Below are 15,225 nucleotides of genomic sequence, written 5' to 3' on the forward strand. Positions count from 1 at the left end.
CGGAGGCTTCCCAGCTCATGCAGAGTAAGTCAATGACTGAACAATGAAAGCAAACCCGACATCAGGGTCCTTCCACTGGCCCACGAAGCCCCCTGGCTCTGCACGGCCATGTGCCTGGCCTCACCTCCCACCTCCTTCTCCTGGCTAATGCCAACTCTAGCCATACTGGCCTCCTTCCTTACCCAGCTTTCTTTTTTCTTCTTAGCACTGATCATCAACAGGTCATGTAATTTTTCATGTTTTTGTCCCCCTTTGGTCTTGTTTTTTGTTTTTCTCACTAGAATATAAGCTCTCTCAGTGAGAGGTTTAACCTCCTCAGTGTCGTATCCCAGAGCAAAGCACCCACCACAGAGTAGGGGCTCCACAGATGCACAAATATCTGTAGAATGCACGGGGACAGGGTCCCCCGCTGACGGGAGAGAGGTGGCCGCGTTGCCATGACACTGTGCACCCATTTCCCACTTGGATACCTTTATGCAAATAAACATCCTGCTCCGAAGCCCCCTCAGGACAAAACAATGAAAACAGATCCACCCCTGGAGCCAGCAGCTTCAAACTGTTTATGTTCAATCCTAAAGCAGCAACAAACTCAGACCTCAGCCGAACTAACCAACCATCCACGGGAAAAAACAATGAACGATCGCATCACGGTTTAGGACACACCGGCTCGTGCTTTTACTCATTCACCTCAACCACCCTGCAGGCACAGAGGGAGGAAGGGGAGCACGGGCTTTGGTGGCAGGTCAGATGTCAAATCCTAGAGCTGCCTTTACAGGTGGTCTGATTCTGGATGCGGCACCAAGCGCTCTAGGCCTCAGCTTTCTCATCTGTTAAATGGAGGCACCAATACTCATTTCATAAGGCTGTCATAAGCTTAAGTGAATAATTAGCGAACAAAACCAGACAGCTCCCAGCATCATGACTGTGCATAATAATTACCCAATAAACAATCATTTCTCCCCTTTTGTAAAGGAGGAAGCTAAAATTCAGAACGGCAGTGACTCGCCTGAGGTCAGAGGACTAACTCCATGGCGAGGCTGGGACTCAAACCAATGGTTCCTGTTGGTGTATGTTATTCCTGTCATCCTGCCTCTCTCCTGTCCATGTTTCAGACATTACACACTGCTTATGTCAGGAGAAGGAAAGCAAGTGTTGGCTCTCCCATCAGTCTGCTTGTTGAGAAGTTTGGGACAGGGTCTCCCGGAAGAATGCTCATATTAAGATGACATTCTTAAGGGGGTCACCCCGTGACATTGGGAAATCTGAGTGTCACAAGCAAGGGATCAAAAGCTAAGAGAATTCACCTGCCTTGCTTGCTAACCATCCCTAACAGATGCAAACAGGTGACGGCCTTCCTTTCACCGAGAGATGAACAGAAAACACACCAAGACTAGGACCCACCAGGGACGTAGCAGAACCTGGTGCAGCCACATCTGAGATGTGACACCAAAGTACAAAAGCCACCTTCAACCTGAATGCTTCTCCAGAAGGGACTGTTCTTTCCACGCACAAGGGTTTTTCTTTACGAAGCACATGTACTCAATAACCCTACCGATAAAGTACATTTTTATACCATACAAGTGCTTCTCCCATTAGCCGTCATCATGAAGTTGAAAATGTGTTCTCCTTCTGGAGAAAAAAACAATTGGCCTCAGACATTATGAAAATGTGAATTATTGAGGAACAAACCTTTTCAGTAAGACATTTAGAGAACAAATAATGAGCAGACAGCCCAAACAACATCTAAACAGATTTGAAAAGTAGGAGAACATGAGTGTGGGTGACTGTAAGACAAAGCTTTGCTCAAGATGTGAGTCCCGAGTCCAGGACCAGAGGTGCTTGCCGTCCAAAAGCCGTGTCCCTGCTCCTCCAAGGAGGGAGACGCTGCAGTCCTGAGGATCACTCCCCACCCCACCATCCCCACCCCGCTGACCCTACCCACACCTCAGACCTTCGCCAAAATGTCCCTTCTTCAAAGAAGCCTCCCTACACTAGGCCAGGTCATTCACTCATTCATTGCCTCATTCATTCAACAAATGATTATTGAGCACGTACTGTGGCTCAGAGTCTCCTTATCACTCTCTACTTTCAACTTTACAATGAAATAATTACATGCAAAATACTCCAATTTACTTCCCCTCCCCTTCCCTAGACTGTCAGCTCCCTAAGGACAGAGACTGTATTCCTCTGTCATTTCATCCCCGGCACCTGACACAGTGCCTGGAAAAGAGTAGGCATTCTATAACTATTCATCATATGAATGTATAAATGAATGAACCAAAGCATTCAAAAGCTCCCTTCCTATGCCCAAATTCCAAAATGCATCCTGCTGTCTGCCTTACACAGTTATAACTGATGTCGTAATCAATGGGACTTCTAAATTTAATGAAGGAGATTTACTAGTTTATGCATACTTTCTGAATAAAGGAAAACAATAAGATGTACAGGGGTAGGCAGAAAGTTACTTTCCCTGAGGGGCAGTCCCATGGGACAGACTAGAGGATAGGCCTGTAGGTGTTCTCCTGGGACAGGCAGAGGTAGTGAAGAGGAATAGTTAAGGGGAAGGTGGAAAGAGCCAGACTGCCTGGGATAGGGGTCTGGACCCCACCACTGATTAGCTGTGTGACTCTGGGTAAGCTACTAAACCTCTCTGTCTTCCAGTTTCCAAATAGGAAATAATAAGAATATTATCTTCAGATGACTGCATTAATAATGAAATGAGTTAGTACATATGAACTGCTTAGGACAAGGTCTAGCACGTGTTAACTAGTCACAATAAGTTAGTTATTTTTATATTCTGGAAGAATGAGAACAAAGGTAGGCTAAATCAAGGAGTTTGATATGCTTTCAGTAAGTCCACAAACAGAACAAATCTCCAAGACTCCCTATTACTGAAATTAAGTAACTCATAGGCAAGTGACCGTTTATCCACCTCAACTTTCCAGGCTCAGTTGCAGTTATAGTCAGCTGAGGCTATCATAACAAAATACCATGGACTGGGTGCTTAAACAATGGACGTTTATTTTCTCACAGTTCTGGAAGCTGGAAGTCCAAGATCAAGGTGCAGGCAGGTCTGATTTCTCCTGCAGCCTCTCTCCTTGGCTTGTAGGCAGCCACCTTCTTGCAATGTCCTCACATGGCCTTTCCTCTGTGCACTGCACCCCTGCTGTCCCTTTTTCTTAAGAACACCAATCCTATTAGATTAGTCCCCTTTCTCCCATAACCTCATTTAACCTTAATTGCCTCTTTCGAGACCCCATCTCCAAATACAGTCACACCAGGGTTAGGGCTTCAACATATGAATTTGGGAGGAGCACATGATTCAGTCCATAACAGTTGAAATGGTAAGAATGCCACACCCATCTAAAATAAGAGCCAGAGCAAATAACCCCTCGAGGTGTTTCTAGATCTAGAGTCTAAGATTTGATTTTGTACATCTCACAGTGCCCAGCACAACAACAAGCATGTGTTTAAAGCTTAGACAATGTTCTCTGTATTAATTTATAATGAATAAATACTACCTAAGGCTGAGAAAAGTGCGTACCTTCCAAAGCCTATACATCTTATTGTTCACCGTATATGTATATGTGGCTGTGTACACACACACACACACACACACACACACACACACACACACACACATTCCCAGGAGAATAAAATGCAGTGGTAAGGAAGAGCTGTTTGATGAAACTGAAACTAACTGTACATAATTATATCTGAGCTCTTCACACATTAAGCGGGCAATGGAAAAGCGGAGGCAGAACCCCCTTGATAATGAATCCGATGATGAATACCCTTCCACAGAGGCCAGCATCAGGGCTCACCTGCTGAGACAACCAGATTTCAGTGGAACGGTTTCACTATCTCTGTGAGATATTGTTCTGGAATCGGGGCATTATTTGACAACTCAAGCAATGAAATAACAGTCTTATCAGTGATTTCAGAATGCCTTCAATGAATTGATAGGAGGAACTATTGAGAACAGACAGGAGGGGCTCAAAATCAAGACGCTCAAAATCCTGAAGTGCTAATAAAGCAAAACCCTGGCAAATCAATGAGCCCAAGCCATCAACAGGCAAATCCCTATGTACTAAGTAACTTCTTAAAGAAAACTTGTTACATTTATTAGGTTCTTTTATAAAAATCAACTTGACTGAGGTATAACCTACATATAATAAAATGGATACATTTCAGGTAAGCAGTTGGTTTTTGGTTTTTGTTTTGACAAACACATATACCCAGGTAACCATTCCCCCGGGTCAAGATACAGGCATTTCCATAATCCCAGAAAGTTCCCTTGTACCCTTTACTGGTGAACCCCTGGTCCTACTTCTTTCACCCACCCTTCACCAGGGCAACCACTGTTCCATTTGTTTCCCCCCATAGATTAGTTTTGACTGTTCTAGGAGTTCATATAAGTGGAATTATACAATATACACTTTTTGGGGCAGCTTTTCCAGCAAAATACTTAGGACTCATGCCTGTCCTTGCGTGCATCCACAGTTTATTCCTTTCATTACTGAGCTGGAGTCCTGCACGTGAGTGAGCAGCAGGCTGCTTATAAATTCCCTAGTTGATGCGTGTTTGGCTTTGCGTTACTTCCAGTTTTGGATTATTATGAATAAAGCTGTTATGAACATGCACGTACCAGTCTTTCTGCCAACACAAAGTTCCCCTCGATAAACACCTAGGTGGAAAATTGCTGGGTCATATGCTGTAGATGTTTAACTTCACAGGAAAATGCCAAACTTATCCTGAGTAATAGAAATCATCAATAGGTTCACTCTTAAAGCACTTATTAGAGAGATTTTAAAAATAAAAGAGGAAACCAGAGTAGGGAATGCCAAAAAGGGCATCCAAAAGCACATTCAGCTGCTTTACTCAGGGAGCTGGCAGGGTCCTCTCAGGACAGCTCTACTGTCCACCTCCCCCCGTGTGCCCACTTCACCCCAGGAAAATGGCCACCTTTGTCCCACCTTCAGTGGACATGTTGTCCCTCCTCAGTTTCCTTCCTCTCCTCACTCTGTCTTCAGGGGCAGTTTCGACTGGCCTGTTGCCGGCAGGCTCTCCTTGCTTTTCTAGGAGAGTCAGGACTTGGAAGGACCATCAGACCCAGGGGACGTGAACCCAGCTCACCCAGGAGCTTCCACCCTGCTCCACTGCTGCGGCAGCACCAGGCCACGGAGCCCCTCATTGGTGGAAGGCTTATGGAGGGGGTATCCCCCCTTTCTCCCCCTTGAGAGGGGCTAGGCAAAGCTCACAGTGGGGACTCCGGTACTTCCCTCTGCCCGACGGGAACCAGTGTGGGCCACCCTTCAGCCAGGCCTGCCCACAACCTAGCACGTGTCTTCAGAACACAGGGGATCCCAGCAACCACTGTGCCCAGCTAGGCCAGGAAATGGCTCATTTAATGTCACGTTACATAAACAGCATCCGATCTACAAAATCCTATATGTTAACAACCACGTGCCTATTCTTTTTTTTTTTGCGGTACGCGGGCCTCTCACTGTTGTGGCCTCTCCTGTTGCGGAGCACAGGCTCCAGACGCGCAGGCTCAGCGGCCATGGCTCACGGGCCCAGCCGCTCTGCGGCATGTGGGATCTTCCCGGACCGGGGCACGAACCCGCATCCCCTGCATCGGCAGGCGGACTCTCAACCACTGCGCCACCAGGGAAGCCCACATGCCTATTCTCATTATTTCAGAGGCGTTCATTCTTTTATACAAGATAACTTCCCAAGACACCAAACTGAATTTTGATAAATGTAGGTTTTCAATATGTTCACTGACTTATATTTTTCACATAGGCTTTATTTTGTTTTCTGAGAGATAATAAACTCCCCTTAAAATCTTTCCAGAATTCTCATCACCTTCAGTAAGGAAGAAGGAGGAGAAAAGGACAGGGGGGTGTGGGTTGTAATTTCTCGAAGGCAGGGAATCTCAGAGCTTTGAAGCTTGAGGAGTCAGGAAGCTCAGGGATGAAAGAGATCAAACTGCAGGTCCAAGGGGAACGAGGAGCCCTCAGAATGCGAAGAAGCTTCTCAGAGCTGCTGGCCCTGAGGCCTCACCCTGGCCTCGTGCTGGGATCAGGAACCCCTTTCCCATCCCCCCTTCCTTTCTCCTACTCCTGCCCCAGTTCTGCTCCAAAAGCAGCTGCTTCCACGAGATGGCCACCTCCTGAGCTTGTAACAACCACCTGAACAGCAGACTCTCCCGGCTTCACTGAAACCATTCTTTCTTGCCTTAAAAAGTGACCAGAAATGCAGTAAAGGTGCCTTAAAATTCCCTTATCACTGAAACGAGCAAATCACAGAATTGCCTCTCTGCAGTTTTCATCTTATTCACTGAGTTTTTTAAAGGAGAGCCAAATATATCTAGAGAAAACCACAATTTGAAAAGATACATGCACCCCCAATGTTCATTGCAGCACCATTCATGATAGCCAAGACATGGAAGCAACCTAAGTGTCCATCGACAGAGGAATGGACAAAAGATGTGGTGTGTATAGATACATATACAATGGAATATGACTCAGCCATAAAAAAGAATAAAATAATGCCATTTGCAGCAACATGGATGGACCTAGAGATTATCACACTAAGTGAAGTAAGTCAGACAGAGAAAGACAAATATCATATGATATCACTTATATGCGGAATCTAAAAAAAGACACAAATGAATTTATTTACAAAACAGAAACAGACTCACAGACATAGAAAACAAACTTACGGTTACCAAAGGAGGTGGGGGAAGAAGGATAAATTAGGAGTTTGGGCTTAAAATATACACACTACTATATATAAAACAGATAACCAACAAGGACCTACTGTATAGCACAGGGAAATAATACTCAATATCTTGTAATAACCTATAAGGGAAGAGAATGTAAAAAAAGAATATATATATTTATACATATGTATAACTGAAGCACTTTGCTGTACACCTGAAACTAACACAACATTGTAAATCAACTATATTTCAATAAAAATTTGAAAATAAAATTAAAATAAATTGGGGCCAAGTGAGGGAAGAGGGCCCACATTTACTTGCTGGGACTCCCTTGGGCTGTTCGTCTGGAAAGCAAAATAAAGGCTGAAGGTGGCCCACTGATTTCCTCTCACTCAGAGAATTCTGCCCGAGTTAGGCTTGGCCGACTAGCACATGATCTGTAAAGACAAAAGTCCTTCTCTTCCTCGGGAGGGCCACAAAGATGCAGTTACTAGCAGCAGGCCGGCCACGCACAGCACAGATGAGGCTTCCCCAGCAGGGCCACCGCCAAATGCTCTTCTGCTCCGGCAGAAAGCCAGGCCCAGACTCTCCATCGCCGCCCTCCGTGGGTTTTATCTGGGTGACCAGGCAGGGGGCGAGGAGGGCTGGATTCTGGGTGACTCGTAGAGACTCCCTATGAGAAACGCTCAGTGAGTCCCCCATAGGGTCCTCTAGGAAGACAGTTGGAAGGACTTCCCAGGTCATTCAGTCCAATGGCTGCTTTTACAGAGGAAAACTCAGAGCCCTCAAGGGATTCAGTCCACGGGAACAGGACACCTTGACTCTCCTCCCCAGCTTCCTTTCCCTCTCCCAGTCTCTCCGCCACAGAGGAGGAGGGCCTCCCTCCACCTCGCTGCTCAGACACAGGTCTGGGAATCATCTTGGTGCTGGCTATGTCCTGTTTCCCACCAGATCTACCCTCCACCCTCCCTACTCCGCTCTCTGCCCACGGGCTGACCTGGAAGGACCACATCAATGGGCAACCTCTGTGGTCTGGTTAGCAGCCAATGGGGCAGCCCCACAGGAGATCACAGGAGCGGGGAGGGAGGGGAAAGAGGTCAGTGGATTCGTTCCTCGGCTCTCTGCCTGCGAGGGAGAAATTCAGAACACTGGCCTGGCTTGACCTTCCACTGAAAGTCACTGCTCCCTTCAAGGCAGCCCTCTCCTTCAGGGTTCCAGTAACATCCCCCCTCTCCTTGCCCCTCAGGCCTCCACAGTAACAGCTCCATCCTATCAGCCCAGCACCACCACTGTCGTTCCTCCACAGCCCTGCCTTTGTAGATGGTCCCTCCTGAATTGTCCCCCTATGAGATGGCTATATCCTGTTCCCACCCTGAATGGGACAAAGCATTGATTCCTGCTGCTGCTTCCCCCTCCACGTCCCCATCTACCCTTATCACAGCCCCAGCCTCTTTAACCTGGACAGCTGCAAGAGCCTCCTGACCACGCTCCCAGCTTTCCTCCTGGCCCCTTCTCGTCTGCTCTCCCCAGGAGCATACCGAGTTATCCCGTGAAATGTAAATCAAACCGCGTCATGCACCTGCAAATCTTGCAATGGTTTCCACTGCTCCCCCATCCCCAGTAAAATCAAAGCTCTTCCCCTGACTTCTGAGAGCACACTAGACCCAAACTGCTCTCTGCAGCCTCCTCCTGGGTCCTGAGCAGCCATGCAGCCTCCTCTCCTTCCTCCTGCCCCCAGGCGCTTCCCTGCACTGGGACTTCACACGTGCTGTTCCCTCTGCCCAGCATTTGTCTCCTCTCGTGGAAGAGGCCTTCCTTAGCAGGGCACACCCTACATTTTATTCGCCATCCCTGAGCTGTGCTCACATCCTTCCAGCACTTAACAAATCTGTGATTATGTAATTTTTCGTTTACTTTTCAAATGACTATCTCCCCTCCCTAGCTCCCACCCATGAGAGTTCCACATGGGTGGGAGCTAGGTCTGCTTTTCAGACCCCCTCCCTCACCCACAGTGGGTACTCCAGGCACATTTGCCAGATGAACAAGTCAGTGTATGTTCCAATAACGGGAAGGATTTTCCTTTAATCTGAGATTTGTGCCCTTCCTTTGTTGAGAGGTTGTTAATATTGTCCTTTCTTTCATGAAATGACTGTAAAAATAAATGACAGTTATCAAAAATTTTAAATGGCAACCTTATACAGTTCTCCAAAATACTGTTGAAATTTTATGAGTCTATGACATCCCAGATTAAGCAATATTTCAAGGGTCACAGTGCTGGGCCCTAGAGAGGTGACCTGGGTGATGGAGTCTGAAGTCAGACTCAGGGTCTGAGTTCAAGTCCCCACTCTGTTGCTCGGTAGCCGTAAAACTCTGAGCAAGTTACTTAACCTCTTGCGCCTCCATTTCCTTACCTGTAAAATAGGGATACTAATAGGATCTACTTCAGAGGATTTTTGTGAGAATTAAATGAATTAATACTTGTGAAGTTCTTAGAACAGTGCCTGGCACTGTTCCATAAATGTTGGACAATAAATTTGTTGCGCAAAAATGCTCAGCAAATGTTAGTGCTACCATCGTCGTCATCATCATCATCATTATTACCAAACCCAGCTCTTCTAAATCCCCCACCAGGGCTCTTTTCTCTTTAAAATGTTATCGCCCAACATTCTCTCTTCAAATGTTATCTGACCACCCCTGAATGTCACCTAGATCACATGTGCTTCTAACATATGTTACTTCTTTCCTACTTCTTAACTAATTTTGATGAAATGAGCATCATTATGGGAATGCATGGTGCTGTGGATCCCAGAAACACCACAAGAAAAACTCCATAGGTCTGAGGCTCTGCAGCCCAGGTGGAGGCTCCACTCTGTCCCCCCAAAGCACTCAACACCCTGAGCTCCACTCTCCTTGCCTGCAGAGTGGGAAGGTCATAGGCACTGAGAGGTCACTGTGGTCCTAACGAGTCATGTGCACATACCGCAGGCTCCTAAAACACTCCTTTTCTTTCTTATTTTTTGGTTAATAATACTATAATTCGCCCAGGAGAACGCCTTACTGTAGGTCTCCGGGCAGAATTCTCTCTTCTTCAAGATATGCTAAACACCCAAGCCCCTGCCTAGAAGAGAGTGGGGTTAACGCCTCAGGGGGAACCGACCCCTCACAATCTGTACAGAGGGAATTCCTTCCTGGTGGTGTTCATGTGGCCGACAGAGCAAGTCACCCGCAGGCTGCTCCTGAAGCAGGACAGGCTTTTGAAGCTGTGATATTTCTGAATTTGGCCTTGGACAAAGACACCATATTTCCTCATAGCCATTCACACCCTGACTCAAGCAATTTTAACTGAATTCTATTTCCTTTCAACCCAAGGCCATTTGAAGATGCAAAAACCATATCTGTGAATGAATTCTAGCATTTGATTTGCAGAGTCAATTCTACTGAATTCCATGCTTTATCCCAGGTATATTTCAAGTTTCTGAGGCTCAGAACCATTTTCCCCACCCTCAACAATATCACACACCCACCTCCCAAATACACAAACGTATATGGGTTATATAGCCAACAGCTCATGTTAAAGGGGACCCATATTAAATAATATTGTTACATAGATATTAATAAGGCTAAGATAAAAGATGAGAAAAGAGAAGAGAGTCTTTGTATCTTTTTAATGTTGTTCGTTATGTAGAAATTGGGAACCAAATCAATGAATTTTCTGACTACAGAGTCAACAAAATGATCTGAATTCTAAACAAATCCTGGAGTATACTTATAAATAAATAGCATAGAGAAAAGATGAAAGCATAAACTAAGGACAGGAAGTGAAACCGGATTCAGAAATATTATTCTTGCTTTTGAGATTAAAAGAAATATACATACATCTATAATTCTACAACTCCCACAAAGCCTAATATCATTTGTAAAATACACCAGGGAACCCTGGCAAGTTTCTGTGGAATCATGCAACTAGGTGTGTCTTTTAATTAAACGCACATCTAGCAATCCACAAATATGAATTAAGCATCACCAATTAGTTAGCACTGTGGAGGATTTAGGTCTCTACCCCCGACGGAGTAAGCAATTTGCGAAACTTTACCCTACAACACATGAAAACCAGGGCCCCGGCTACCAATTTTAAGGACATTCTATTCTGCAGGGGTGCATCTTCATTCTCTCCAAAAGTGTATCAAGGTCCTGCTGTGTTTCAATGGAACCAAACAGCTAAGGCTCTGAAAGACACCATTTCAGAAGAAAAAGGGGTGAGATTATCTCTGAATAATCACTCTATTAGCATGAATCTGAACTGTGATATTTGGTCACTTTGTTTGTTTGTTTGTTTTAGTTTACAACCACCTTTGCAAGTGATAAGATTGAAATTGATTGATGGGGAGAGGGTGGGAAAGGAAAACAACACACACACAATAAACACACACACACACACCCATCACACACACACACCCATAACACGCACACACATCACAGGATCCAAATTCAACAAGCAGACGTGAATGCAGAACTGGTCTAAGCTGAATGTATGCACAAAAGACCCCCTCCCTTCCTTCCTTCCTTCCTTCCTTCCTTCCTTCCTTCCTTCCTTCCTCCCCTCCTCCCTTCCTCCCTTCCTTCGTTCCTGTCCTACCTTTTTTATTCCATCAACAAGGCCAGGTGACAGTGGGAACACCTCATATTCACCCTGCTTCAAGTAACAAGGGGGCAGATTGTGAGAGAACACAAGTGATGTGAGCTTCCAAGGTCCAGTCCAGTCCTTCCTGTATCAGCGCCAGTCCCATTTCAAAGTTTTACTTCCTAGGTCATCCCAAATTTGTAATTCATCCATAACGCAGACCCCTAACTATTTCTTGAGCCATTCCTGGAAAGCCAGAGATGAAAAAGGCCCAGCCTCTGTGTGTTCTCAAGTCCTCATGGGATGGGCAGCCCAGTGGGAGAAAAAGCACTCTGGGATCAATGTGGGATTGCAGTTTGCTTGCATGCTCTGTTCCATGTGCCTGAAGTTTTCTAGGGGATTCCTCCCCTTCACCAGTTACCCCTCCATGAAGAGCTGCCTCTCCTAACTAGACAGGTGCAGCATTCACCACAGGAGGCCTAGGCATCCCTTCCCATCGACAGGGCAGGTCTCAAGTAAGATCCTTGAGCCCTGCAAGGCTTGTTTCTCCCCGTGGATCACACAAAACACAGTCCCCAAGCCTCCATCGTGTCTGTAACCTTGGGGCTGCTTGCTTCCTACAAACTTCTCTTCCTCTCTTCCTGAAAATACCACGGGTTTCTCAAATTAGGTATATTACAGCTAATTCCATTTTAACATATTCTGGAGCCCTTCACAGCATGCCTTAAATTAAGCAGGAACACTCTGGTCTCCAGATGACAGCCTCTCAGGCAAACCTCCCTTGGTTCCCAGGACTCCAGCAAACAGCCCCCTCTCGGTCTCCCCAGCCCACTGCTCCCTGTCCAACAACTCTGGTTTCCCCCACTTGGAAAAGTACATCTAACAGGTTTTACATCCTTCCGACCAAGAATGTAAAATCCTTCACCTCCATGTGAAACCTCTACTTTTATTTCCTTTTCTGACTTGTATTTGAAGAACATCTGGGCCTTTTACTCAGCTTTTAGAAAAATTAGGGAAGGTCACAGCCCAAGTAGTTACTTGGTAAAGGTAAAAGGTAAAATTAACTACAATAGCAAACTCTCACATAGCCCTGATTATGTGCCTGGTAGAGTTCCAAGTGCTTTACCTATACTAACCACTAAATCTCACCACAGTCCTATAAGGCAGTCTTATTTCTTACCCCCATTTTACAGGTAATGAAAGTGAGACCCAAAGAAGTTGCATGAAATTAACCTGCCTAGAGTCATCCAATTAATAATGGGCAGAGCAGGGATTTGAACCTTTGTCATCCAGCTCAGCGGTGCTGCTCACCAGGAAGGGAACGCTGTTGGCATGACAACAGAGGTACTTCCGTGCCCCCTTAAATGCAGCATTAACTCTATGAACACCCCGCAAGCCCTGTAGATAAGCTACCTTGGTATAAATTTACGTGTCACCTTCAGGAAGAGCAGGGTTTGCCTGGATGAGGAGAAGGAAGAAGAGAGGAGACTTCTGCCCTTGAAAGATTCTATTTTAATTCTTTAAAAAAACCACTGAACAGACCCAGCCCTGGATTTCAAGATCAATTTTCAAGGTCTCCAGGCATGAGGCAGTCATCTGAAAAGGGAAGCATGACAGGAGTCTGACCTCTGCGTGGCCTCCTTGTTCTCAAGGTGCTGCTTTCAGATCCGAAAGCGAACAGGAAAGCCGAGGAGCCAAAATCTCCCTAATCTCGGATCAGGTATCAATACCATTAGGCATTGGAAGCTTGTGACAGCAGAAGATGTCACACTCTCAAGTGCTAACACGGCAGCATTTATCTAAGTTTACTGATAAGCGATCTAAGACATAAAAGGTCAATTAACTATTTCTAGACGTTCTATATAAGACTCAGAAACTTGCTTGTTAATCCTAGCCTACCTTCCTAGAAACACTGAATCACAACATCACACAATGCAAGTCCCTCATACCCAAGTCCCTTTGGAGAAAGGAGCTGGCTGCAGCAAAGGCCCTGACAGGTAGAGGGCAATCATTAAGATGGCAATGACAATGATGATGACGGAGAAGATGGCGGCAGCCATGATCACGAGAGCAAGCATTGGTGGCACATCTCATATGGGTCAGGGACTGTGCTGAGGACTCTTCCTGCACTCTTAATCTTCACAGGAACCGTGAGAGGCAGGTACCAGCACAACACCTATTTTAAAGACGAGGATTTCGATGAGAGGGGCCAAGTATCTGGGTCAAGGTGTCATGACTGTGGTCACGATATGAACCGGGGCCAATCTGACTCTCCAATTTCACGTTCTTAGCTAATGCTCGACTGTCTCTTCCTGTAAGGAAACCTTAGTATAGAAAGTTCTGGAAACAGGGTATGCTGATTACTCACATTTCCTGGTAAATATATGTGCAATCAGTTCTAAATACTCATTTGAAAAATGTTCCACAATGTTCATGGTCCTCTTTCCTGTCTCAGTAAGTGTAGGACACTAAATATAGATCTACTTGTACTTTATTAATAGATACGTTCAGGGCAACCTCTTAGCTATTTGCCATAACAATTAGGTCTGATTGTAGAGTAGTTCAGATATAGGCACAAGAATTAGACACAGCCCAGTATATATATATGTATGTGTGTGTGTATATGTGTGTATATATATATATAAATAAAATATATAGAGCACCAAGCTGACCTGCTGTGACAGAGACAAACAAAATGGCGGTCCCGAACGGGAGCCTCTGGGTCAGGGCCCAACTGGAGCTGTCGCCGCCGCTGCTGCTGCTGACCATGGCCCTGACTGGAGGCTCAGGGACCACTTCGGCTGAAGCGTTTGACTCGGTCTTGGGTGATACGGCGTCTTGTCACCGGGCCTGCCATTTGACCTACCCCTCCCACACCTACTCCAAGGAAGAGGAGTTGTACACATGTCAGAGAGGTTGCAGGCTGTTTTCAATTTGTCAATTTGTAGATGATGGAATTGATTTAAATCGGACCAAACTGGAATGTGAATCTGCGTGTACAGAAGCATATTCCCGATCTCATGAGCAATATGTTTGCCACCCTGGGTGCCAGAATCAGCCGCCATTTGCTGAACTGAGACAAGAACAACTCACGTCCCTGATGCCAAAAATGCATCTAGTGTTCCCTCTAACTCTGGTAAGGTCATTCTGGAGTGATATGATGGACCGTTCACAGAGCTTCTTAACCTCTTCGTGGACTTTTTATCTTCAAGCTGCTGACGGAAAAATAGTTACATTCCAGTCTAAGCCAGAAATGCAGTATGCACCACAGTTGGAGCAGGAACCTACGAATTTGAAAGAGCCGTCGCTAAGCCAAATGTCCTATCTGCAAATGAGAAGTTCACAAGCACACAGCAACTATCTTGAAGATGAAGAGAGTGATGGCTTTTTAAGATGTCTCTCCTAACTCCGGGTGGATTTTAACGATGACTCTTGTCCTCTCCATGACGGTATTGCTCTGGATCTGTTGTGTAACTGTTGCTACTGCTGCGGGGTAGTATGTTCCCTCTGTGAAGCTGAGTATCTATGGTGACTTGGAATTTGTGAGTGAACGAAAGCTAAACAGATATCCAGCTTCTTCTCTTGTGGTTGTTAGATCTAAAGGTGAAGATCAAGAAGAAGCAGGGCCTCTACCTGCAAAAGTGAATCTTGCTCATTCAGAAATTTAAGCTTTGTTTTTTTTTTTTTTTAAAGAAAAGTATATACACATCTAAATGTCCATTCCTCATAGTGCTTTTTAAAATTTCATTGGCTATAGGGCTTAAAAATCACTATTAAATGCAAATAAAGTTACCCAAATCTGTGAAGACTGTATTTGCTGTAACTTTACCTGTAATTTTTTTCTAGTAATGGAAGAGATGGATATTTGGGATTGGAT

The 15,225-nt window shown here is 45.5% G+C and overlaps 1 pseudogene; it reads left to right on the forward strand.

The window, feature by feature from the left end:
• Positions 1 to 14,043: 14,043 nt before the first annotated feature.
• Positions 14,044 to 15,016, forward strand: LOC136128907 (transmembrane protein 59-like; annotated as a pseudogene).
• Positions 15,017 to 15,225: the final 209 nt, after the last annotated feature.

The sequence above is a fragment of the Phocoena phocoena genome, chromosome 1 (genome assembly GCF_963924675.1).
Source record: "Phocoena phocoena chromosome 1, mPhoPho1.1, whole genome shotgun sequence".
Taxonomy (NCBI): domain Eukaryota; kingdom Metazoa; phylum Chordata; class Mammalia; order Artiodactyla; family Phocoenidae; genus Phocoena; species Phocoena phocoena.